We start from the raw sequence: 27,158 nt of genomic DNA, 5'->3' as shown, positions 1-27,158 counted from the left end.
CTTTGACTATTAAGAATATCATCCAAGACTTTAGTACTATCTTGAAATCGTAACAGTTTATCCTTTTCTTCTAATTTATCTTTTAGAATATTTACCTCAACTTGATGTTTCTCTTCCTTTTCAAGATACTGCTTCTTCACGTTTTCTTGAGCATTTCTTTCTTCTTCCAACTGACGTCTTAGTTCAAGAACTTCATTTTCATGAGCTTGGAGTAGTTCTTTATTCTGCTTCTTTGATTCTTCAAGATCTTCTTTTAGTGAGCGGATCGTGGCTTCAAGACTTTCATAGTAACTGGATCTATCTCTGAGTTTCTTGATGGTTGTGCTTCTTTCATTGACTTCATCTCTTAGTGATGTTACTTCATCCTGCAACTTTTGATATTTGTCCTTGAATAAATTCCTTACCTTGTTTCCTTCCTCTAGTTGAGCTTTTAGTTTGGCAGCTTCTTCTTTGAAGACACATTCCCTTTTGTTCAATAGATCTTTGTTGATCTCTGATTTTGTCTGAAAGACTTTTAAATTCTGCCTCTATTTGATATCTTTCTTGTTCACCCATAAGAGCATATTCAGTTGTTTCACTATCACTTTCATCTTTTCCAAATGGATAGATAGCTGGAACATCAGAGGATAGCAAATTCATACCTGATAGTTCATCTTCATTCTGAAATGATTCTGAATCTGATTCTGAATCTGAAGAGCTTCTTACACCTAATCCCCAATTGATTCTCCCACTGCCATAGTTCTTTTGAGATGTCTTCTTCTGCTTATGTGCTTTCTTCTTAAGCTTCTTTCCCATTGTTCCACGGATCTCCTTTAAGCGATCAAGCCTCTACCAAAGGACCTGCTCTGATACAAATTGTTGGAAATAATACTGAGAGGGGGGGGGGTGAATCAGTATTATCACATCAATAAAACTTTTTCATTTCCATATTCAGATTCATATATGCTACTTCCACAACTTCTTATGATTCAGTTAGTTGATCCTTAATGAGTGCATTAGAACATTATCAACCATATTAATAGTAAAGAGGTGCAGTAAAATAGAACAGATCATCACACATAAGCCACACACATGAACACCATGATATAAGGTGGAAACCCAATGTGGGAGAAAACCACCTGCTGCAAGTCATCTCAATCTTCTTCTTAATAAGAAAATCCTTTTACAATATTTCTGTACTGGTGCAGTCTTATACCAGTACGCAGGTTTCTACCTACAGAGAGCTACATCCCTCTCTCGTTCTCCAGTCTTTCCTGGAAGGGAGCTACAACCCCCTTAGCTCTTGTACTAGCTAAGATACTAGTACGTAGGCACCGGCCTACAATCTTCTCTCCTCCAGGTACCACGTTTCATACATTTTCATACTGGATACTCCTGAAGCACAACACATAATTTGAAAGGCCACGTTTCATGAAATTTTCATACTGGACCCATTAATATCATTGAAGCACATAATCAATCAATCTTCTGAATCACCCAAACACTAGATCAATACATATACAAGGATAATATATGTGTTAGGACCCAGATCTAGTCCATCAGATCACATAAATATGAGCCATTATGATCCTGATCCAATATTAGTTCTCATCCATCAATACTGAAGCAAAACACAATCAACCAAACAGGATATGCAGAATACTGACACCTTTAAACTGTCATCAGAACCCATCAACAACCAGAACCACCTGTGACTTCAAATATCATAGCTCAAATTGTATACACTACTACAATGAACCAAACCTGCATACATATGTGCTTACACCAAAGCCAACCCGTGTACAGATCTATAAATATTCAAACATGACTTACAACGATTTCAAACTCAAGTTATACCCAGTTCAGATCATTACAAACGTCAGTATACAGATCTAGAATAAGCATAATCAAATATATAGAGATAGTTCATTTCAAACCATTTGATCCCAATCTATCCTTAGATCTTGTTTTCCATCAACCGGTGAGATTCGTCTTTAGCTCAGATTCAGATCTACACCATAACCCAATCACAGTATTCCAGATCTAGCACTTTATTAGATATTCAAATGATTCAGATGATGCTTTGCCAAATGATCTCCTTCCTCTTTTATAGCCTTAGTCCTTTCTCAATACCACGGTCCAAAACCATAGGATCAAAAAACTGTTGGACTAATACCATGAACCAACCATGAAAGTGCGTGAGATCAACGCTTTTGGATGCAATACCACGGACCAAAACCATAGGATCAAAAACTGTCGGACTAATACCATGAACCAACCATGAAAGTGCGTGAGATCAACACTCTTGGATGCAATACCACGGGCCAAAACCATTGGATCAAAAACTGTCGAACTAATACCATGAACCAACCATGAAAGTGCGTGAACTTTTCTCTTACATGAAGGGAACTTTTCTCTGCATGAAAGTGCGTAAACTTTTCTCTACATGAAATAAACTTTTATCTGCATAAAAGTGCGTGAACATTTCTCTACATGAAATAAACTCTTCTCTGCATAAAAGTGCGTGAACTTTTCTCTACATGAAATAAACTCTTCTTTGCATAAAAGTGCGTGAACTTTTCTCTACATGAAATAAACTTTTCTCTGCATAAAAGTGCGCGAACTTTTCTCTACATGGAATAAACTTTTCTCTGCATAAAAGTGCGTGAACTTTTCTCTACATGGAATAAACTTTTCTCTGCATAAAAGTGCGTGAACGTTTCTCTACATGAAGGAAACTTTGTTGCACTATAATTTATCAATTAAATTTGCTGCACTATAATTTATCATTTGTGTGATTTGCTGTCAAGGACAACACTTGTCTCATAATGCCAACAATCTCCCCCTTTGGACTTGTCATACTGAGAATTGTCATCTGATATCTCTTCCGTAGATTCATCTTGATATATATAAGTGAGTTGATCTTCTATGAGTTGTTTGCCATCAAGTACAACACGTGCATCATAATGCCAACAATGTCTTGCCCACTGATCCTGATAAGCCTTTTAATTAATGAGGCCTCTATTTTCTTAATTTTTCATTATTTTCCTTCAATTTTCTCCTCACATGCAACATATGACCTTTCACCTTCCTTTTCTCAAAATTTCCATTATTTTCATAAATAAATGTGCCAAAATACATTTTATTGCCTCTTTAATACCTTAGCCATTACCTTTGCTAATTTCCTTAGCCATAAAAAACCAAATGAAGACACACTAGGATATCTTGCCCACCATTCAGCTTGGAATACGTGTCCCATCATCCATGGTATTTATATATTTTGAGAAGGAATTTTCACCAGGGTTATTACAAACTCCATGTGTTCTCCTGCTGTCTATGTCACTCAGTTCTATTTTCTTCATCCTGGTTGGGATTTTGATTTCTCTAATTCTACCTATCCGAAAGGATTTTCATAATCTTCTCTTGCTCCAAACGTAGTCTTTCATTATGAGCTTGCAAACTCTACATATTTGCTTGAAGCTATTGGACTGTTTTTAATAACACAGCATTTGTATTATGATTCACTTCACCCAACTATACACACAGCTCTGGGTTTTGGCCGGCAGTACCTCTAGAGAGGGTGGATCCTACTCCTTGACTCATCTTGCACTCGCTTCCTCTCTGTGTACCATATATTTTGTTATTCAATACTTAACCACCCAGGCCTCAGTGTAGTAACCTGAGGGCTTTGATACCAATTGTAACACATACAATAATTCACAAAAAAAAAAAAATTCTCATGGATCATATGATAATACAATATGATAACACTTCATCTATGCGATATTCGGAGTATATCGAATAACATGCAACCATTAATGTTTGTGCATTATGGTAATTTATTTAATGGTTAAAACCTCATGTCCATTACATTTTATGTTAATATGATGTACTAAATCCATTAATAAACGTCTAAATTTACAATGAATTTTCCATTTAATACTTATGTACATCCTATTCGGTTTTCCTAGGCGCTGACCTCCTTCCACGTTATGGCTTGTATGAGCTTGCATTGTATTTGACATTTGTTTAGGCACCTAGCTGGTCTCCAACCTAACGCTTCCAGCTACCAGTCCTTCCATTTTCCGGCTGCCAAGTGGTATTGCTCCATGCTGTTGATGAAAGGGTCAAGATTCGGTGGTCGTCCTTGCTCCGATAGCAAAGACTATCCCCCAAAAAAATTGTTCTTCGTGCTTGTTCAGTTGTGCATAAACCACCCTTGAAACTTTGCTCTACAAACCCTAACCTGCTGATGGTGCATTCTGGCAAATGGATCTCTTCTCTACAACTTCACTCCATAGTGAATTCAACCAAAACATTCGATGCAACCAGTGGAGCAGTCATACTCTGCCAGCTAATACCCGAATTTTGTCTTCCATCTGTAGGTATGGCTTGCTCTGTTAAGACGTTTTGATTGAGTTATGCTAGGGTTATAATTTCTTGTTTTAAATTTATTCACTTAACTAATACTTGTTTTCATGCTTCTATATGCAGGTAATTAGACTGTTACACCCCCAAAATACCTCTAGAGCCGACGGAAGTGGAACTTAGTCCCTCTAGAGAGGTAATGGGTTTAACCTTTTTTACTTCGAATTCTTCCTACATCTAAATTCAGACACTGAGTTATCCCAACATTTGTCTATAGGTTAGCTTGGAACTAATGGGATTGGATGGTCTCTAACAACTCCAACATCCTAGCTTCAAGCGAAACCAAAATTTCCTTGTGGGTGAATGGAATGGTATGGATACCTACCTTAGGGATGGCCTTCCCCATGAATGAAATGCTAAATTAGATGATTTTCTTTTGATTTTTATTTTAACGAAGCCCATGTGGTTGTGATTAAGTATGGGTAAAGCCCTTGTTGCCGAAGGTCGTGATGCATTTCTTTTGGAACAATTCTCTGGATTGTTCTTTGGAAATTGACACTAACTGAGGCTTGATTATCTGCTCGGTTATTTATTCTGTAATACGAAATGTGTAAATTACTCTTTACTGTTAAATGATTTAATTTTTCTTATAATACTATTAATGTAGTACTCACAACCAAAAAATAGCTTCATTTGTTTTGCCTATATTGATTATAGAATTATCAGTTGCTTATTTATCACTTGTATTGGGATTTGTTTAGTATATGTTTTCTTGTGGACTACATAACATAATTTATCATCTTACTTAGACTCTCTGGTGCAGTATGCCGAGGATATATAATTATTATTAACCTTTCTATTAAGTATAAAAATTATTAATCATTCCGAACTGCTTCCTTTGTGTCCCATTGGGACTGGCCAAGGAACAAATCTGAAATAGGGTAGTCGTTCTTTTATTCCTATCCTTTAACAATATTAAACCCTTAATCTAGTTCTGTTGTAATTTTGGGACGGAGTGAGTTCCCTTTACTCGATTGACAGAGTTGTTTTACCACTTCAATCTTTCCTTTTTCTTTTCTTACTTGTCCATAATGTATTCATCACTCCCACCCGATTTCTGGGTTGTATTCTAATTACAAACTTTACTCTTATTAAATAGTGGAAATGACTCCTCTACCATAATCCTGAGGAGACCATAGATCTAGTTGTTTAAAAAACCATTCATTTTCCCTATTCACACATTTCTTCCCATAGGACAATCTTGCTTACACCCTCAAGGAATCCCATACGACGAAAAGAATCTTAAATGTTGTAGTGAAATGATATGTTCATCTTTAGATGGATAGTAAAATAGTCTGACAAGTGGGCCCTTGCAGAATCCTATCTTCCTTTTGATCTTCCTCTCACACAAACAACCTGTCCTTGCACTGTTACAATCTGCTTGCGCTAGTGTAGGTACAATATTTCTGTGTAAGAGTATATTTGACCTTCCTTATCGAAGAATTATGTCTGAGTGAAGGTACTCTAAGCTTAAAGGCTTAGATCACTCTGTCTCTATGTCAAGAGACTTGCTCCTGCACCGAAACATAGTTCCCTTTACTCAGTTCCAAAATTACTTTCGAACGTTGAAAGATGTGCTAGAAAATAATTGCAACTATAAATGAAATTATGAAGTAAATTGTCTGTGAAAAAGGAAATGCTTCAACTCATTGAACTTTGCAGAGGAAATAAACTTCATGAAATAAAAGTTCTTTAAAAGAATCGAACAATAGCCTAATTACTTTGCATGTGTTAATCAACGTTGGTACTTTTTCCACAATGATGATATTCTTTGCAAGTATAATGTGGTAATTGCTTCCAGATCTTTTAGAGATGAAATTTTAATACCAAAAATAGTTACTCAATTAATGATTTATTCTCTTGCGAAATAACTGAAAGTAAAATGCGGGTAAGTGATTAAATGTTTGCTGCAACGAATGACTAAACCAAGGTGCAGGTAACAGTTTGCACTGGTGCAAGAAGGAGTTCCTTGCATAATCCATTTGAAAATGAATTAAAATAGAAAACAAGAGTAAAGGAAATGCGAGAAAGATATTTTATAAGTAAAATAAGCACAACTACTCTTCAAACCATGGATCCATTTCACACATAGGATATAGAAGATATTTTAATTCGGAACTTAAAGATTAATGATTAAACTATTACATCACACAACTGCAAAAGAAATAACTACACTGTCTTTCTGAATAACGAAAGTGAGAGGGGTAAACGAGTTGGGTTTGCTGGGCCGTAGTAACCAACTCATTCCGCTTCTAAGGAACGAAATAGATTAGCACTTCAAAGATACATCAAAGATGAGATAACCAAATTACATAAACCAAATTGATAGTCAATGGTTCACTAGCTTCCTATCTACGATCTACATCATAGATATAATTTCAGTTCTATGATGTTTACACTAATTACATGTAATTATCGTTCAGGCCTCTCGACCGAATAGACTTAAAAAACCAAAATTACAACTTTGGCTAGTGGTTATAAATGTGCTTGGCCGTAACTTAACTTTGGAGAAAAATCCCTGAATGCATGCCACCTATTATCCTACTTCCATTCATCAGTAGTTAGACTTACAGTCGAAGATTGAGATCCATCCTCGTGGATATCTCAGACAGTGGCGATGTAGGAATCTACCGGCACTAGTCAACTCATTCATCATTAATACTAAGTTCCATGATTACTCTAGGAAATCAATATGAGTTACAAGAAATATGTAAATAGGCACAAAATCTATATAAAAAGATTAATAAAGTGTTGTAATAAATATTAATATAAAATATGAGCATGTGCAAGAAAAGGGTAACCATCTTGTACTAGTGCAAGAAATAAGGGCCTTTTATTAAGATAAAACAGAGGTTGATATTGATGGAAATGGGATAGAAAATAGGGAAATCTAGGATACCAACAACCATCATCTGTTGTAATATCCTTTCCTAGAATATCTACAATATATCGCAGAAGAATAGATTTAGCTTGCAAAGCATCATCCATGTATATTGATCCACAAGTAGTAGATACTACTAGTTCCTTTACACCATCTGTAAATTACCCTCATATAGATCTATTTGAATATGCCCAAATTGTAAAATTTTCATCCCTGCAAGTCATTTTCCCAAGCCACAATCAAAAGATAAATCTTAGTAGCCTTGCTAATTATGTCATACATCAGAACCACCATCCAAGGACAGGAGTATCTCCTCCTACAATTTCTGTTACTTTGTGTCCAAATCCTAAGTGTTTTGAAATACCTTTCCCTCATGATACTGATCATGTATTAGTGATCCATGAGCTTCCAGATTTGGAAAATGAAGGCCGTCGCCTCAAAGACATGTTTAGCAAAATGTGTCTTGCTGGTATGCCTCGCTATGGTCTAAGATATATGGAACAACTTGATGAGATAATCCCTCAATCCATATTTGACAACGTTGAGCCTTCTGATTGTAAGAAGCCGTCAAAACTGGAAATGCACAAGTTCTTTTGGGTTATGGAAGGATGTAGGAAGCATATAATTGATCATCAATGGATGGAAAATATGCTTAATTGGGATTTATACACTCATCTTGAGGCTTAAAGTTTTGACCTTACCAGTCCATACCCAGAAAAAATCAAAGTATCCCATGAATGAAAAACATACATGCAAAAGAACAACGTCTGGTTGTCTTTTTATGAATGGAAGAGGAAGCAAGAAAACACAGATGTAGAAATGGCAGATGTTGAATCATTCTCAGCAAAACATTCTTGGACTTCGATAGATGGTAGTAAAATCGAAAATCCTACCACCTTCCCTCCTTACAAAGCCATTATATTAGGAGAAGCAGAGAACATTGCTAAATCCATTCCATTGGTCATAAAAGATGACAGTGCCCTTGGCATTGATGGTAGGATACAGAAAGTGAGTGAACAAATAAACTGCACAAATACAACAATTAAAGGGCTAGAAATGAATTGTGCAAAGTCTACTGAAGCTAAAAAAGATTTGATAGTATAAAAGTCTTTGTAAATAGTGTTAATAGAACTTTGAATGATATGAACTATTCCACTACTATATTGAAAGGTTTTTTTAAAGAATCCTTAACAAGAATAGAAGATGATGAAAGGAAAGTAGATATGGGAAAACAATCTACTCAAAAATCTATTGAAGAACTGTCTGAAAATTTTGATAAACTTCATATAGCCCCTAAAGACAAACAGATTCTTGTTTTTTCTCTATTCAAGAGATCTGTAAATATTCAGCATCCTGTTAAGCTTGTTGACAGATTTCCTTCTCTCTTACCTAAAGAAATGGCCAAAGAAAAATCTAAGCCAATGACTATCTCCTCATTGTTTAAATAATTAGAGCAACCTGAAATCTCAAAACCACTTATGTTCCCTTTCAATGGCCTCTTCAAAGTCAATATACCAGGTATCCAGCACCCAATCTTAGTGGAAAAGGTAAATTTCTAGAAACACATAACTTCCATCCTGAATCACACAGAGAATGTAATATTGACAATCTGAGTGTTGCTCAGATTCGACAAATGATAGATCTTATGTTTACATAATACAAGCTCATCTCCCTAAGGGGAAAAATGAAATAGAAGCTTGTAAATCTATCGTTTAGTGCTTTACTGGAACTTTGTTGAGATGGTGGGCAACAGAGTCATCACCAGCAATAGTGTCAGAAATGGAAAATGAGATCTTGAAAGATGAACCGGGAGATATCATTCATAATTTTGATGGAGATCCACAAAGCAATATGATTGGGGCACTAACTTCACTCATTTTAGAACATTGGTGTGGAGGAGAACTTGAACTTTCCAATAAGCATGAGATAATTCTCATGAATAGTAAATGTAATCAAATGTCTCATTATGAAGATTTTCATAGAGACTGGATTCAGAGAATATATGAGGTTAAAGATAGCAAAAATCTGTTGTGGAAACAAATCTACTTAGCAACATTAACTTCAAAATTTGTAGAATATCTAAGACAACGAGATGCTTTTCAGTTGCCTTTTAATCCTTTACTTGGGGAGAAATATACAACATCATAACAAAAGTTCTGGTAAATTTATGCACTAGTATGAAAGTTAATAAATCTTTGCAGAAGATGTCAAGATTTCCACACAGCAAATCCATCTGTAACAAGTATGGTCTTGCTATAGATGACCTCATAGTAAAAAGAAGAAGAGCTAAAAAGAAGGCCAAGAAAGAAAAAATACAAGAATAGAAAAAATATCCACGGAGGAAAAGAAAAGGGATGAAGAAAGGATACTATAGATATGTGCCAAAAACACATTACCATGAACCCAAGGATATCCATCTGCAGACACATAAGAATTTGTTGGCTCTGTGGCCAACCTAGAGATACCTCCAATCGCTGTCCTTTATCAGAAGAATCTAAGAGAAATAGAGGAAAGAAATCCTTTGAAGTTGAAAAGAAGAAAAGGATAGTAAAAATAGAAGGCATGTTGCCAACCCTATGTTAGAAATGTGGTTCTAAGAATCACAAATTAGAAAATTGTCCAAACATCTAATTCAGAGAACAAATACAACAACGACAACTTTGTTCAACATCTGAATCCTCTGAAAGTTCTTCTTCAGAATGATCTGAAGAAGAATTAAACATGCACATGAATGAATGTGACTGCACCAATTCAGACAATTGTCAGTGTGAATCAAGCACTAAATCAGAAATCTCATCAGATGAAGACCATGTTTCTCAGCCAAAGGAGAAATTTCTCATGGCACAAACAATGGACGATGCAGAAACAAAGCTACTTTCCCAGATCATAACATTGGGAGAGGAGAGATGACGGAAAAGTTACTATAAACGTTTCTAAGCACAATACACAGAAATTACGGGAGCATTAGCCATACTACCACTAAAACTGAACCAAAGGCATTATTCATCAATGCCTCATTTGAAAGAAATAAAGGATATTTCCAAAGAAGCCAATAGAAATCTAAGACTAGAGCCCTCACACTAGGAGAATTCAGCCAAGAGATTCATCATCTCAAAAAAGAGATTGTCTCTCTAAAAGCACAGGTCTCTGAGTTAGAAAAAGGGAAGAAAACTAATGATACCTATGATGAATAGTAAACTAACCCAAATATTGAAATATTTTAAGGAAAAAAGGATGATACTATAGGATTCACCGACATGAGAGTAATGGCTATCCAGTATCAGCAACATCATGTTATGATAGATATATGTATAAATGTTGAAAATTTTTCCCTAAGAACACTTATTGACTCCAAGGCAGATGTCAATATTCTGAACTCAAAAATAGTCCTTGGAAAGTACTGGGTAAAATCCTGTAGACAAGTGATTGGGTTAGGAAGCAAAGATCTACTGTATGAAGTCCCTTAGGCCTCTATTTGATGTAAAGAGCATTGCATCAAATTTAAAATTTTTGTTGCAGACATTCCTGTTGACTATATTTTGGGGAATGTATTTTTAGCAGCTGTGGAGCCACATGGATTAGGCAGATTGAAAAATAGCAAGGCTGGTTATTTTATATCTGTACCAAGCTCAGCTGGAAAATTACAAACAATCAAGTTACCCTTTCTCTCCACTCCCAGAGTGTCTACTATGGTACAAGCAATGCAACAGATCAAAAAAGAAAAAAAAAAATTAAGAGCTCAAGGAGCTAAAGATCACCATAAAGATAGGATATTATCTTCAGACTCCTATAATTAAACAAAGAATCTCAACTTTGAGATGACAGATAGAAAAAGAATGATGTGCTGAAGAACCAAATATGTTTGGGCATACAAAACAACATTGTGTAGAATTGCCCTACAAAGATATGTATGAATGGAAACCCTGCAAGAGTAGAGCAATCCATATGAACAAAGAATATATAGATCTCCTTAAAAAAGAGATAGAAAGCCTCCTCGAAAGAATATTGATTGGAGAATCCATCAGTCCTTGGAACTGCTATGGTTTTTATGTTAACAAACATTGATAACAGTTAAGAGGTATCCCAAGGTTGGTAATATACTATAAACCTCTAAATATTGTCCTCTTAGATGATACTTACCCCATTCCTCACAAAGGAAATCTTTTAGCAAGAATAGCAGGTGCTAAAGTATTTTCTAAATTTGATATGAAATTAGGATTTTGACAGGTGGCAATTAATGAAGATGATAAGTTTAAGACTGCTTTTAGTGTCCCAGCAAGACACTATGAATGGAATGTCATGCCTTTCGGACTAAAGCATGCCCCCTCCAAATTCCAGAAGGTTATGGATAATATTTTCAAGTCATATTTTGACTGGTTAATAGTATACATTGATGAAATACTTATATTTTCTAAAAACCTCCTAAACATATCCAGAAATTTGTACAAATTTTCAAAATAAATGGATTTGTTCTTAGCAAGAAAAATATTGAATTATTCCAGACAAATATCAAGTTTCTTGGCCATACAATTAAAGATGGGCAGATCACTCTGCAAAAACATGCTCTCAAATTTCCTGATAAATTTCCAGATATTATCACTGAAAAACTCAATTACAAAGGTTCTTGGGATGTTTAAAATATGTAAGAAGATTTTACAAAGATTGAACCAAGTATAGATCATTCTCAACAGAAGACTGCAAAAACATCTAGAACCATGGTCTCAGTCCCAAACTGAAGCTGTCAAAAGAATTAAAATGAAAGTAAAAACTCCTATTCTTCATATCGCTGATGAAGATTCTTTCAAAATTGTTGAAACATTTGCCAACAATGAAGGATGGGGAGGATTTTTGAAGAAAAATAAAGAAGGAGAAGAACAAATAGTTCAACTTGTCTTAGGGACTTCGAGCCCACCTAAGAAAAACTATTCTACTATAGAAAAATAGGTCAAAGCAGCATGGAACTGCATTGATAAATTTGATATCCACCTAATACACAAAAATTTTCTCTTAAGAACAGATGCCTCTACACTAAAGAAAGTCCTTAGTAAATATATAAAGAAAGAAAGATAAGCTAAGTTCGCAAGGTGGCAGGCTCTCTTTGCAAATTTTGACTTTGAAGTTGAACACATCAAAGGTAAAAAGAATTGTCTACCTGACTTCCTAAACAGAGAATATTTAAATTAGAAAGACACTGACATGGTGATAGTAATAGAATGGGACCCTTCCCAACATACGGAGACTTTAAGTATTTCTGAAACACAGAACTAGGAAGAATATGTTCCAAATGGAAACCAACATGGCAGCTAAGAAACACAAAAGTGCTAGATGCAAATTTGTAACCTCATTTAGATATTCAACACTTAGTACCTGAAAGGAAAGTGTACCCCAAAGGTAGCAAATGGATACACGACATGGTGTATCAAAGGAGTATGATGGCCGCACATTTGGTTGAAGAATCCCTAAGCCAAACTTTTAGAGATATCACTATGACCTGGGTAGAAGGAAGGAACTAGAGGAGAATCTTCAACAAACATCTTTCCATAAATCAGACCAGATGGCCAGGATGGTATGACATGCAAGAAATGTGACCACAGGGTAATCCAAGCATTATCTTCCTAGATAGCATTTACAATTTTTCAAACTACAAAAAGTTCTTATGGGACATCATGAATGTAGATGGAAAAAAACAAAACTCACTACACAAGAGTAAAATTTGGGACCATATGGACCACACAAAGACAACGGCAAGGTGAATGGCTTCAACAATGGTCGAATGATTTTGGCCTCAACAAGACTGCTATGGATCCTATTTTCTTCCAGCGTGACTTTCAATATGAATGTGACACTTGTGGATTTTTAACTGAATGTTGGCATTCTCCATGTAAAAGATATTTAGAGTATATCTCATAGCATGTAAGCATTAATGTGTGCATTATGGTAAATTATTTAATGGTTAAAACCTCATGTCCATACGATTTTAGAAAATCCATTAATAAACATCGACATTTACAATGAATTTTACATTTAATACTTATGTACATTTTACCATGTTTTTCAAGGAGTTGACCTCTCTCTGCCTTATGGCCTATATAAGCCTGCATTATATTTGACATTTGTTTAAGCACCTAGCTAGTTTGCAACCTAATGATGCCAGCTGCCAGGCCTTCCCTTTTCCGGCTGCCAAGTGGTATTGCTCTGTTTTGTTAATGGAAGGGTCGAGATCTGGTGGTTGTCCTTGTCTTAAGAGCTAAGACTATCCACCACGAAATTTACTCTTCGTTCTTGGTTAGTTTTTCGTAGACCACCCCTGAAACTTCAGTCTGCATACCCTAACTTGTTGAGGGTACGTTCTGGTGAATGGATCTCATCTCTATAGCTTCACTCCACAGTGATTTCAATTAAAACATTCAACCAAACCATTGTGGCAGTCATACTCTACTAGTTAACACCTCAATTTCATCTTCCATCTGCAGGCATGTCTTGCTCTGTTACAAAATTTTGATTTAGTTTTTCTAGGGTTATAATTTCTGGTTTTAAATATATTTGTTTAACTAATACTTGTTTTCATGCTTCTAGCCATAGGTAATTTGACTATTATTCCCTCAAAATGCCTCTGGCACTGACAGAGATGGAACTCAGTCCCTCCAGATAGGTAAAGGGTTAAACCTTTTTAAATTTTTGCAGTTACCTCAAATTGTTCTTACATCTATATTTCGGCACTGAGTTATCGCTAAATTTGTGTGTAGGTTAGTCTAGAACTAATGGGCTTGGATGGCTTCTTCCAACTCCAACATCCAGCATCAAGTGGAACCAGAAGTCCCTTGTGGGTGAATGGAATGGTATGGAAACCTTCCTTAGGGATGGCATGCCCCTCGAATGAAATGCTAAATCAGATGATTTTCTTTTGCTTTCTATTTTATGGAAACCCATGTGGCTCTAATTAAGTATGGGTAAAACCCTTGTTGCTAAAGGGCATGAAGTGTTTCTTTTGGGACGATTCTCAAGATAGTTCTTTGGAAATTGACACTAACTAAGGCTTGATTATCCGCTCGGTTGTTTATTTTGTAATACGAAATGTGTAAATTACTCTTTTATTGTTAAACGATTAGTTTGTCTCATAATACCATTAATGCAGTACTTACACTCAAAGAATATCTTGACTTATTCTACCTATATTGATTATAAAATTAGCAAGTGCTTATTTATCACTTGTATTGGAATTTGTTTAGTATCTGTTTTCTTGTGGACTACATAACATAATTTATCGTCTTACTTGGACTCTCTGGTGCAGTATGTCGAGGATGTATAATTGTTCTTAACCTTTATATTAAGTATAAAAATATTAATCATTCAGAATTGCTTCCTGGGTGTCCCATTGGGATCAACCAAGGAACAAATCTGGAATAGTGAAATCAATATTTCATTCCTATCCCTTAACAATATTAAACCCTTAATCTAGTTTTGTTGTAGTTTTGGAATGGAATGAGTTCCCTTTACTCGATTGGCTGAGTTTTTTTACCACTTTAATCTTTCATTTTTATTTTCTTACTAGTCCGTAATGTATTAATCACTCCTACCTGATTTCTAGGTTGTATTTTAATTACAAACTCTACTCTTAGTTAACAGTGGAAATGACTCCTCTACCATAATCTTGAGGAGACTATAGAGATATTTCTTTAAAAAACCATTCATTTTCCCTATTCACACATTTCTTCCCATAGGACAATCTTTCTTACACCTTCAAGAAATATTTATTTACACGGAATAATTTCTACTATAATATCCAATTTTATACAATCTTTTATTGCTGCAATGTGCACTTTTTCAAGTAATCGTTTATTTACAAAGAAATATTTTGTTTTACCAGGTAAAGTTTGTACATAGTTATTTATTTCTATTATACGAACATTCCCATGAAATCTTTATTTACACAGAAGTAATTTCTTTTACAATGCAATGATCTTATACATTCCTTCACTTTTTGCAATATAAATTTATCTAGAAAGAATTTCCAGTAAATTGTAGTTTCAAATGCTCAAGATGGTCTCTTTTTCCGGTTAGAAAGTAGTTTCGATAACAACATTTTTATTTTAAAAAGTTCTAAGTGTGGTTTTAAGATAATCATCCTTTCTATTAGGAAACAATTTTAGTAGCACAACAAGTCTATATAGTTTCATTTTCTCATAGAAAAATCACTTATTCCTACTATTTTCCTTAACTGCATTTACTTCATCGTATCCCTAAAAGGTAATTATCTAATTTAAATGCCAATATTTAACAAAAATAACTATAGGAAGAATTTCTCATAACATATTTAATGCCATAATCACTTAATTACAGACTATGCATTTGTTACATATCTGTTGTTGGAAGATCGATTCTTTATAGATGAAACCTCTCCACCCTTCCAATGAGAAATTGGCGATTATGTCCAATATTCTCCCCCCAAGCTCCTCAATTCCTTCAGAACAGTTTCTCAAGGTAGCAGTGAAATTGTTTCAGCCTCAGGACCCCAAGTCCAGCCTACAAACACTTCCTTCCAATAGGGAAGCTAATCTCAAGAGGTTTTCCCATTGAACTCTTGTTTAGCTCTAGGAATCCCTTCCTCTTTTTCCAACCCCCTTATCCTTCCCCTCTGCTCCCTTTTCTTGGAGGAAAAGGGGATGAGGGAATAACTACCTTTAATTGATAACTGTCTGGTGAAATGAGAGTTACCGAGGTTCATCTGTAATTCCTAAGATATTTCATAAAGACAGTGTAAATTTTCATAAACAACTTAATTACTAATTATTATTAACAATAACACAATAACTAATTGTGACTAGTTTACTTATCCGTAATAGTAGAAATGTTCAAAAAGTAAATCACAAGCCTGGGGATGTCACATCCCCCCCTTAGCAAAACACCATCGCTGGTGTTCATTCTTCCATCTGCTCCTGAAATAGTACAGGATATGCCTCCTACATAAAATCTTTATCTTCCCAAGTGGCTTCTTCTTGGATGAAGTGCTTCCATTGCACTTAAATTGGATGATAGCTCACCTCCACAACATTACTTATCTTTGATCGAGTATGCGCAGGGCCTTGAACATAAATTCTCCTTCTGGCTCGACCTGTCACAAGTACAATTGTCATATAATTGGTACACTTATAAACAAATGTAACATATACATAGATGTCAAGAGTTTTTATTTATATATTTTTCTATACTTGAAGACCTTGCCAATTTTTGATGTGCCTGGGATCATATACATACTTCTTTAAAAGAGAAACATGAAATACATTGTGAACCCGAATGTGACTGGGTAGGGCGAGTTGATATGCAACTAACTAGTCCTAGTTTGTCTAGAATTTGAAAAGGGCCACTGAACCATGGAGCCAACTTGGCACATTTTCCCCATCTAAGAGTAATTCTCTTTGGTTTAATTCACATGTATAAATGATCCCCTACTTGAAACTCCCACTAGGTTCTTCTCCTATCGGCATAATATTTTTTTTATCCTATGCAACTTTCATATTTTGCTGAACCTTCTTCACTTTTCTCTCCATTTCTTCCAGCATGTCCGGTCCTAATATCATTTTATTTTTAGGATTGTTCCAGTTTGTAGGGATGGTACACTTTATCCCATAAAGTACTTCAAAAGGACTCATTTTCAATGACTCGTGATAACCATTGTTTTAAGAAAACTCTACCAAGTGTAGGTACTCTTCCCATTTTTTTGGTTGTTGCATCACTTACATACGCAACATGTCTTCTACCACTTGATTAACTCTTTGAGTTTGTCCATCGGTTTGAGGGTGATAGGAAGCGCTGAAATGAATTCATGTGCCTAACCCAGTAAATAATGCTTTCCAAAAAGCATAGGTAAATTTAACATCCTGATCAGAGATTATGACTTGAGGCATTCAATGTAGCCTAAAAATCTCTTTCATAAATATATCTGCTATTTGAGATGTTTAGTATGTGGACTTGACCAGTATAAAATGGGAGATCTTGCTCGGATTGCTTACCACAACCATAATTCAGTCATTTTGTCTTTTTTATCGGGGTAAACCTGTTATGAAATCTAAGGTTATGGTATCCCATTTCCATTCAGGAATGGGTAAGGGATGCAGTAACCCAACAGGATGTTGATGCTCAGCTTTAACTTGCTGGAATTCTAAATATCTAGCCAAATAGTCTGCAATATCTTCCCTCATACCAAGCCAGTAATAGTTTTTCTTGATGGTAGAGAAAAGATTTTGATAGCCTGGGTGGGAAGCATAAGGACTTAATTGAAATTCATCTACTATAATTTACTTTATGGACAATTGATTAGGAACATATATACGATTTCTAAACATCAACAAATTCTCAAGGTTAATACTGCACCCTTTTTGCTCCGCATATCTCTGTGCATATTTAGCTTGTTGGAAAAGATAACCATATTTTGGGTCCTTCTGAGCTGCTTCCTTTATTTGCTCAGCAAAATTGAATTTTACTTGACTAAATGAAATTTCGTAGATATAATGCAGTTTCTACTTAACGCATCCACCACTTAGTACTCTTTTTCCTTTAAATGTTTGATTTCAAAATCAAATTCACTTAAGAATTCAGTCCATCGAGCTTGGCACACATTCAAGGTAGGTTGATTGAAGAAACTCATTGGGCTGCTGTGGTTTGTTCTAAGTAAAATCTTTTTCCCATCACATAGTGCCACCACACTTTTAAGGCGTAGACTATAGCAGTGAACTCTAAATTGTAAGCAGAATATTTATGCTCATGATCTTTTAACTTACGAGATTCGTAAGAAATTACTTTATCGTTGTGCATTAAAACTTCACCCACACCTTCTTTACATGCATCTGTACATACAAAATAATCTTCCTTAGGGTATGTAATCTTCAACACTGGCGTGTTGGTGAGAAAATGCTTCAATTTTTCAAAACTTTCTTGAGAGTCCCTAGTCCACGTAAAACTTGTTCCCTTTTTCTGCAAGGAAGTAATTGGATAAGAAACCTTAGAAAACCCCCTTATAAATTGCCTATAGTAACCAAAAAGACCCATAAAGGAGTGTATATCTACCACATTTGTTGGAACAAGCCAGTCCAGGATGGTCTTGATTTTCTCTCAATCCACTGTTATGCTTTCAGAGGAAATAATATGTCCTAGATATTGGATTTGATCCTTGAAGAAATCACATTTGCTTAATTTGGCGTATAGCTAGTTTTCTCTTAAGGTTTGTAACACCACTCGAAGGTGTTCTTTATGCTCCTCTAAACTCTTGGAATACACCAGAATGTCATCAATAAAAATCAGAACGAATTTGTAAAGGAAGGGGTGGAAAATTCCATTTATCATAGTCATAAATGTTGTTGGAGTGTTAGTGAGTCCAAATGGTAAAACTACAAACTCATAATGGCCATAGTGTGTCCTGAGCATAGTTTTATATATGTATTCATATTTAATTTAGATTTGATGATATCCTAATTGTAAATCAATTTTTGAAAATACCATCGCACGCTTAACTTGATCAAATAGGTCATCAATTCGAGGTAAGGGGTACTTATTCTTAATTGCTAAATTGTTTGAAATCTATGCATAACTTCAAATTACCATTTTTTTTCTTATGAATAAAATCAGGGCTCCCCAAGGGGATACAATGGGTCAAATATAACCCTTATCCAACAGCTCTTGAAGCTACATTTTTAATTATGTTAACTCAGGGAAACTCATTTTGTAAGGGGCTTTGGAAACTAATGTAGCTACAGGGACCAATTCTATGGTAAAATCAAGTTTTCTCTTGGGTGGTAACCCAGGAATATCTTCGAGGAAGACATCTTTAAATTCTTGTGCCACTGGTATTTTCTCAATAGCTAACAGTTTATCTTTAGAGCTTGTGTACCCCACTTGAACCATATAGATTTGACAGCCTTTATGCATGCATCGTGCTATCTGATGAGTTGTAATGGGACGTAACTTAACTTCTCTTATTACACCCTAAATTTCTATTCTGGTGCCATTGTTGGACATTATATTTACAATTTACTAAGGTCCATTGTCCTTCCAACCAGTCCATGCCTATTATTATATGATAGGAACCGAACGGTAGTACATTTATATTTTTCCTAATCTTCTGTCATTTCAATTCAATTCCACAGTCTTCTATTTTTTCATTAACTCTTCTTTTAGCTCCCGTGGCGAGTTGGACTAGCCACGGGTTTTTAAAATATATACTTTTTAAATGGTAGAAATCAACTATTCTATGGCTGACATAGCTAAGGCTTGCACCCGGATCTATTAAAATGGAAACAGGGTGATTGGATATTTTACCTTCGAATTCCACCATCGACGATTGATATTCTGCCTAGCGATCTTCCAATGTTTCTTTAATCTGGGGTATGTTCCGCACCATATCACCGATAATAGAAGCTTCTTGAACATTTTCAACTAGTTATGCTCTCACTCTATGGAGGAAAGTTTTTGTAGTAATGGAGTTCCCTACAACCCCAACACTGCAAAGGAGGTTTAAAAACCTGACCAGATTCTAACTTTCTTGATGCTTTACTCTGCGTCACTTCATTCTAAGGCCTATACCTCTACTAATTTCTGTTAGTAGATCCATTTGGTCCCTTTTGTCCTCGATATTTGGTACCAACATTTTCACATTTTTATTGACTGCAAAATTTTTCTGCCCTTTCTTACTTAGCCTTTTTTAATTACCTTTTCCCTTGTGCTTCATTTCATGATAACAAATATGAGCCTTTCAGACTACTTCATCCATCATTTTAGGGTTATCAAACTCCAATTTCTCTTTCATGTAAATGGGTAAGCTGCTAATAAAGCGTTCAACTTTAGCTTTCTCTTCACGAATATAGGGAACATATCTCAATAGTGAAGTGAACTTCACTATGAACTCATCCATAGTTTGTGTTACTAGTTTTAAGTCATGAAACTCTTTGGCTTTATCATCATAAAGTGGCTCAGTCAAATAACTATCCTTAAAATACTTCTGGAATTGGTCCGACGTGACCTCCTGCTCATTAACTTCTTTAATTTTTTTGATTTCCTCCCACCACAGGGTGGCCTTGCCTTGTAAACTGATAAATTGCTAACCTTGCTCTCAAATTGTCATCATATTCATATATATGTAAGTATTTATTCATATTGATTAGTCAAGCCTCTGCCACTTCTTCGGCCTCTCCATTATATACTGGTAGTTTGATGTTTTTGAACTCCCCTTAGAGCTCAGTTTTTTGTCTTTTTGTGCCCCTCTTACCGAAAACATTATCATATTCTACTTCATTACTAGTTCATCCACCTTCAGACTCTATAACACCCTCCTCCCACATATACGCAAGCAACTGGCCAGTCGGGGTAAACATGTGACGAGAGGGCACTATGATAAGATTCAACCTCCTTGGTGACTAAGGAAATCAAATCTACGGAACATCACATACAATCATCCAACATCATCCACATAATGTTCAGAAGATAGGTCAGCTACTCATACTGCCTATCCTTGGGTCCTACTACAGTTTTAGAAAATGTAGGCCAGGGTAATGCTCCCCAGACACTGCCCAAGCAAGTTAGTTTCAGGACTAATGCTCCCCAGACACTTCCCAGACTAGTTAGTCTCAGAACTAATGCTAGCATTCAGGGATTTGAGCCACCCTTTTCGACCCAAAGCTCGGGACACTACCCAGAATTGAATGATCATTTAGAATTGCTAAAGATACAAGGAAAGAAGGATTGAAAAGCAATAATATGAACAAGATCATAACTAGACCCCTACTAGCTATGACAAGAATTTTGTCAAACATATGATCAACATGTAACCAACAGGTGTAAATAACATAATTAAGAGTAAGGGTCTCATATTTATCTAAGAATCACTATGAACCATTGTTTCCTCATGTCTTTTGCTACCTTATCCCTTATTAGGTCATAAATACAATATCCATTCAAAAACAAGTAAAAACATGTCGAGAGCCAAACATAACTACTGCCATAAAATGTACATATAACCAACATAATAGGAACAAAAATACAACAGGCATATCAGCCATAAAAATCCATATATATATCACTACATTTGCACATGAAAATAAAGGGAATGAATTTCTAATTAATAAATCCAATGGACTAATTGGTGATGGGACTACCATGTTCCTCCTAACCATAGATTGGCTAAGCCAAGTTTCTCTTCAGCCAATCACCCCCGTGCCATATTCCAAGCATGAATGTGGGAATCACTCGACCCTACACCGAGACATACTCTCCCAGATTTACCGTGCATTCCATCCCGGAATCACTAGGCCCAGTGGAGAGAAAATTAAACTCTTGGCTTTTCCGTATATCCCACCATTCACTGGCAAGGATTCCTAGGCCCACCGAGGCACATAATCTGGATTTACCACAACCCACAGTCCAGTTAATGGGTTACTTGGCTACTGCCTTCGTGCATCTGCAATATTGTTCAAGGACCACTACCACCATGTGTTTTTCAATTCAGAGATCCACACCACTCAGCTTCAAATCCAATCGGGCCATCCCCCATAAGACTCATGAGAGAACCCATCTCATCAAATCTATCAGGAAATGGCAAGGCTAGGCTGAAAATATTGTCACACCTAGCAAAACACATGCCATGGTAGAAAAGAAACACATGTAATCCCACGCATACCAAATCTGACAAGGAAAATACACATGCAAGTTGATACATGTAATGAAGCCTGTTGTAGTTGCCTGTTCCTGCCTTTCCCTGGTTGATCTTTTCTTCCTCTTACGTTCTTTTCCTTTGTTGTTCCAATGCCAAAGTGCTCCAAGAAAGCTCTAAGTATTCAAGAGTATGAGAGACAGAGAGAATAATTAGAGAGTTCCAAAGCTCTAAATCAACTCTCTAAAGGGAATGTTCAAAGGGCAAGATAGCAGAGTAGAGTGTGGGTCTTTAGGCCAAAGGGGTGAAAATGTCTTAACCAGGGTGAGAGAGCAATTAAGAATTCTCAGGTCAGAATTGAAATGAGGAAAAAAGGGTAATCGGAAACAAAGGGCAATTAAGAATCCTTTGCTATATATGATAAAGAAACAACATAAACTAAGGAGAAACAAAGAATTCCTTAACTTAGATTATCAGTAGAAAACATGTATTTGCATAACTGTTGCAATAGAGTGTAATTAAACAAGTACTGAGATAATCCTTCCATTTATGGAATTCAGATTTAGGTAACCAATATGGAAAAACTTTAAGAGATAACAACAACGTGAGAAAATACTTCTCTACACTTCACTCTGCACATGAATCCTTTGAAATATTTGGTCTTTATTCATCAATCTAGCTTGCTCGCTCAGTTAATGCTCCAATGACTTTACAGTCTTTTGATCAATAATTCTATAGAAATGTCTAAGAATCCACCCTACATAGTTCGAATTGTGAAGTATTTATACTAAGGTTTTATTACAAATATCTGAACCTCACTTGAGATTTAATCCAGGAAATACAAATATCTTCTCGCAGGAAGATAGAGGCAGCTATTGAACTGATTTCATGATGTCCCATTTATTGTGGTATTATTAGCTATTACAGTTTGTTTTTATCTCTTTATGCTCTTTGATGTTTGAATCATCATGCCGAAGGCTTTATTTACTTCTAGCTTTCAACTGTACGCTCTGACTCTCATACTCTTTCACTCTAATGACCTGTCTTTATCCTTCACATTGTTTCTTCCTTTTACTGTACAATTTAACCTTTTACTATGTGTTTCAATAGTAAATTCTTTTGTTTTTCTGTGTATCAGTATCGGGAAGGGGATATTGATCAAGTCTCATAATGTTTCATCTTTTGTCTTCTAATTGCATCTTCGATTTGGTTCCTCTGTTTTGACTGTCACTGTTCTGTATCATTGTCCTCTTCTCAACTCTGTGTGTAATTGTCTTCATCCTCTGTTCCTTGTATAGTGATCTTCTTCATTTGAATAGTGTCTTTTAACAAGTTTCTGGTTGAGTCTTGGAGTAAACAAGTTCTGCGACTAGTATCAAAACTATTTATCTAAGCTTTGGTCTTCGGCTGATTATCTATAAAACTCAATAATCATAAGAAAACATCGAATGAATGGAAAGGCAGTTGATGAATTTATTTTCACAGGGATGCCTTGGAAAGGGGTCCTGACAGTGTTTTAGATGTAAATGGAGGTGGAGTAGCATCGTAGAGGTTCAGGGTGGTGCTGAAGGGTTTTTAATTTTTAACTGTGAAATGGGCGAAAGGCTTGGAAACATGGGTTTGCAATGTTTAAAGTCTTTAACGGGAAAATATTCGAATATTGCACGAAATTCATATTTACGAATCATAGGCAGTTTATCGAGTGAACACGGAGGTGGTTTTAAGGGTTATCGCACTGCTTTTGTGGCATGGGAAGTTTTTAGGAGGGGTCACCCGATCTACTTTAGAGTGTGACACGTAGCCATCAGGGGGTCAGGGAAAACCACCTTATCGGGTGGGTAAAGGTAGGCTATCAGGCTCGACCAATATGGCTTTGAACCGTTAGATGAGCGGGAAGTTGATCTAATGACAATCAAGTAGGGGAAACACGTGGGTTATAAAATCTTGGGTTTAGAAGGGGCCCAACACTTTGATCTTCAGTGGTATTGATTTATTTAGGAATTAATCATGGGTTTAAAATGATCGGGCTTGGTTTATTGAGCGAGTTTAACTCTTTGGGTAAAAGCTTGGGCATCGGGTGAGGTCAATACGGCTGTGCATCATTGGATTTGAGCGCGGATGATCGGACAGTGGTTGGGTCGATGAAGAAGGACAAGTGAAATGTACGGAGGCTTTAAGGGGGGCCTGAAGCTTTTAATCAGAAGCAATTTTGGGTTTATTTTGGGTTAATGGGGGGTTTATATGTTTTGTCAGGATATGGGTAATTCATATAGTTTTTATTAAAACTAAGGGTTAGGGTATTTTACATAGGGATTTAGTTATATACAGGGAAAGGGTTATATTGGGATTTATATAATAAAATTACGAATTAATATGAATTGCGATGGGCGGAAGAGGTTTTCCTAAGTTAAAAGGGTAAAGGTTTGTGTTTGCACACTTAGTTTTATACTTAGGATAAAAGGCTTTTTGTGGGTTTTTGAGCAGAAAGGGATTTATAAGGGGGGTTTTCACTTTTCTTAAGCAAATGGTGTTTAACCTTAGGAAAAGGGTTTTTCTTAGGGTGATGAATGGAAATGTATTTTATGAAGGGGAAATGATTTTATGAATGGGATTCTAGCACTTACATCCATAATTCATTAATCTGAGGGTTCGATCCCACCAAAAGTCAAAGAAATGCTCTGAGCCACTTTGACTTGTAGGATTAAAAGTACTTAGAACATACTTGTAGATAGGAAATTAGTAAGTATAGGGGAAAAGTGAATGAGGGGGAGTTAATCACATGAACTTGTAAACCTTTGTCTTTGCTTCCATACTTGACCATACATGTTGAAAGATGTGTATCTAAGCATGATGCATGTGTTTTTATCCAATTACCTTTGTAGTTTAGCAACCTTTCTTCTGCTTACCCATTTCTTACCTCTAACATATTTTCTTCATTTCTTTGGGTGCATTTAGGCTAGCAAACCCTTATTCATCTATTTTTCTTCTAAAATGTAATCTATCTAATTCTAAGCTTATATCATCCAAGGGCTCAGATTAAGCTTATGAGCTCCTTTTATTTTCTCTACCTAACTATGATCTACCAAGATTAAACTGTTTGGTCATATTTTATTCTCTAACTATAAACATAAAACTAAATGCATGGAATAACCAAGATTAAATAGTTCTATTACCATGGATTGTGGCATGAATAACAAGTTACACACAATCATTATTATGCATGAAAGTAAATAGTAGTGGCATTTAGACTTGCACACTTTTGTGGTCTTATTTTTTTCAGGGTTCATATATTTTCATTTTATTTTGGCCTTCTCTTATTCTCTTTTCCTTTGATTTTTCTTTTAGGAAATACCCTCTTTACATTTTTTTTTATAGTATGTAAAACATTTGCAGAAAGCAAAGGTATGTACAATATTACAAGGCTTAACCTTAGTCATTCAAAATTATGACCCTATTGGTATAGGAACCTAACACCTACATAGAGTACAACACAATGATACGCACGTCGCAATACCAAGACTACATGATGCATATAGATAATACCACATGCCCATAACACAACATCGATGACATGCACAAAATACCATACGTACACTAGTACCATATGTATAACATGTACATAGTACCACCTATACACTGTACCACCTGCACAACATGTTCTCAACATCACATGTACTCTGCCCCACCTATACAATGTGTACACAATGCTACATGTACAATACACCACTATACAACGTGTGCACAATAGCACATGTACACATTACCACACACACAATGTGTACGCGACACCATATGTAAATAACATCACATGTGTGACATGTACACAACATCGCATGCTCATAGCACCCTATGTAAAACATGTACATGACACCACATGCTCACACCACCACTTGTACAATCATGCACACAACACCATATGTACATCGTGCACGCAGCACCACATGTACATAGCACTACATATCCAACATGTACATAGCATCATATGTACACAACATTGTATATCCAACATGCACAGAGCACCATATGCACACACACCACATATACATCATGAAGACAGTACAATATGTATACAACACCCCATATGCAATATTCATACAACCCTATTTGTACCATCCTGTACATAACATTGCATAAATAACATGTACACGTGCTATGTATACACAACACCACAAGTGCACACATCATAGATGAAACATCTACAACATATCCAACATATGCTCAACAATACTACCACACATCAAAAAACACACTATTCTTACCAAGAAACCTTACTTCTAGTGTCTTATCCATGCTCATCCTAGCATGCCGCAGATCACACTGCTTTCTCTTTACTAATATATACATCAACATTACCTATCATAAGTTAAACATAGGCATAATACAAGTATACAATACCAAATCATATCCACATGATACTGACCTCGTATATTTGTCGTGACTACTCTTCCCAATTGATTCCTTATAAGACCAGGAACCTCTTCATGCCATTCTCCTACATAAGCAATCATTCCTCCACAAGAATGATCCCTGACAACCCCTCTCAGATAGTGACATAGATACATAGATACATACATACATATATAATCATTAGCATAAAAAAATAATCACCTTTTCAGACAACAACATACATACATTCATTTATACATATATAATCATCAGCATAATCATGATCATAACATAATTACCAGATAACATAAGGTCTATGTTGAGAGATTTTCCTTTATTCATGCAACACATGCACAACATTGAGAACAACATTTCCCAAAATAAACAAGGCATCTGAAGCCTCAAATACATTTACTTTACCTTTTCCTGTTACCTTTCTCATGACTATATGACCACCGTCCATTTATTGCAATGGACGCAACCATTCTGACCAACTGTCATAGCCTTACCTTTTGCTGCACTTACTCATGCACCTGGCTTCATATGAATCTTACATTACCTTTCGGGTACTACACAACTCTCCCCAATCTCCATCAACTTTCTTCTTTCCCAACCAATTCCCAAGGCTCCAAACACAAAAGGCAACTCAAGAAACAAACAAGAAAAAGATCATGAAAACCAATGACAACAATACAACACCACAACCAAAGTGGCAAGGCCTTGCACTAGACAAAAGCAACAAATCAAGCTCGAAAGACTGAAAGCACAAGACTGACACCATAACTCAATCCCCATGGCTCCCAAGGAAAGCTCAACTTGAGCCATCTTCAAGATTTCATGGAAACC

The 27,158-nt window shown here is 35.8% G+C and overlaps 1 pseudogene; it reads right to left on the bottom strand.

The window, feature by feature from the left end:
• The window catches only part of LOC149241554 (pathogenesis-related protein PR-1 pseudogene), a 68,996-nt pseudogene that overhangs the window by 10,804 nt on the left and 31,034 nt on the right, over nucleotides 1-27,158 (bottom strand).

The sequence above is a fragment of the Pinus tabuliformis genome, chromosome 8, assembly GCF_031772625.1.
Source record: "Pinus tabuliformis cultivar Carrire ecotype Pingquan chromosome 8, CPIR1, whole genome shotgun sequence".
NCBI lineage: Eukaryota > Viridiplantae > Streptophyta > Pinopsida > Pinales > Pinaceae > Pinus > Pinus tabuliformis.
The sequence above is the reverse complement of the archived record's forward strand: the minus strand, read 5'-3'. Positions and strand labels throughout refer to the sequence as shown.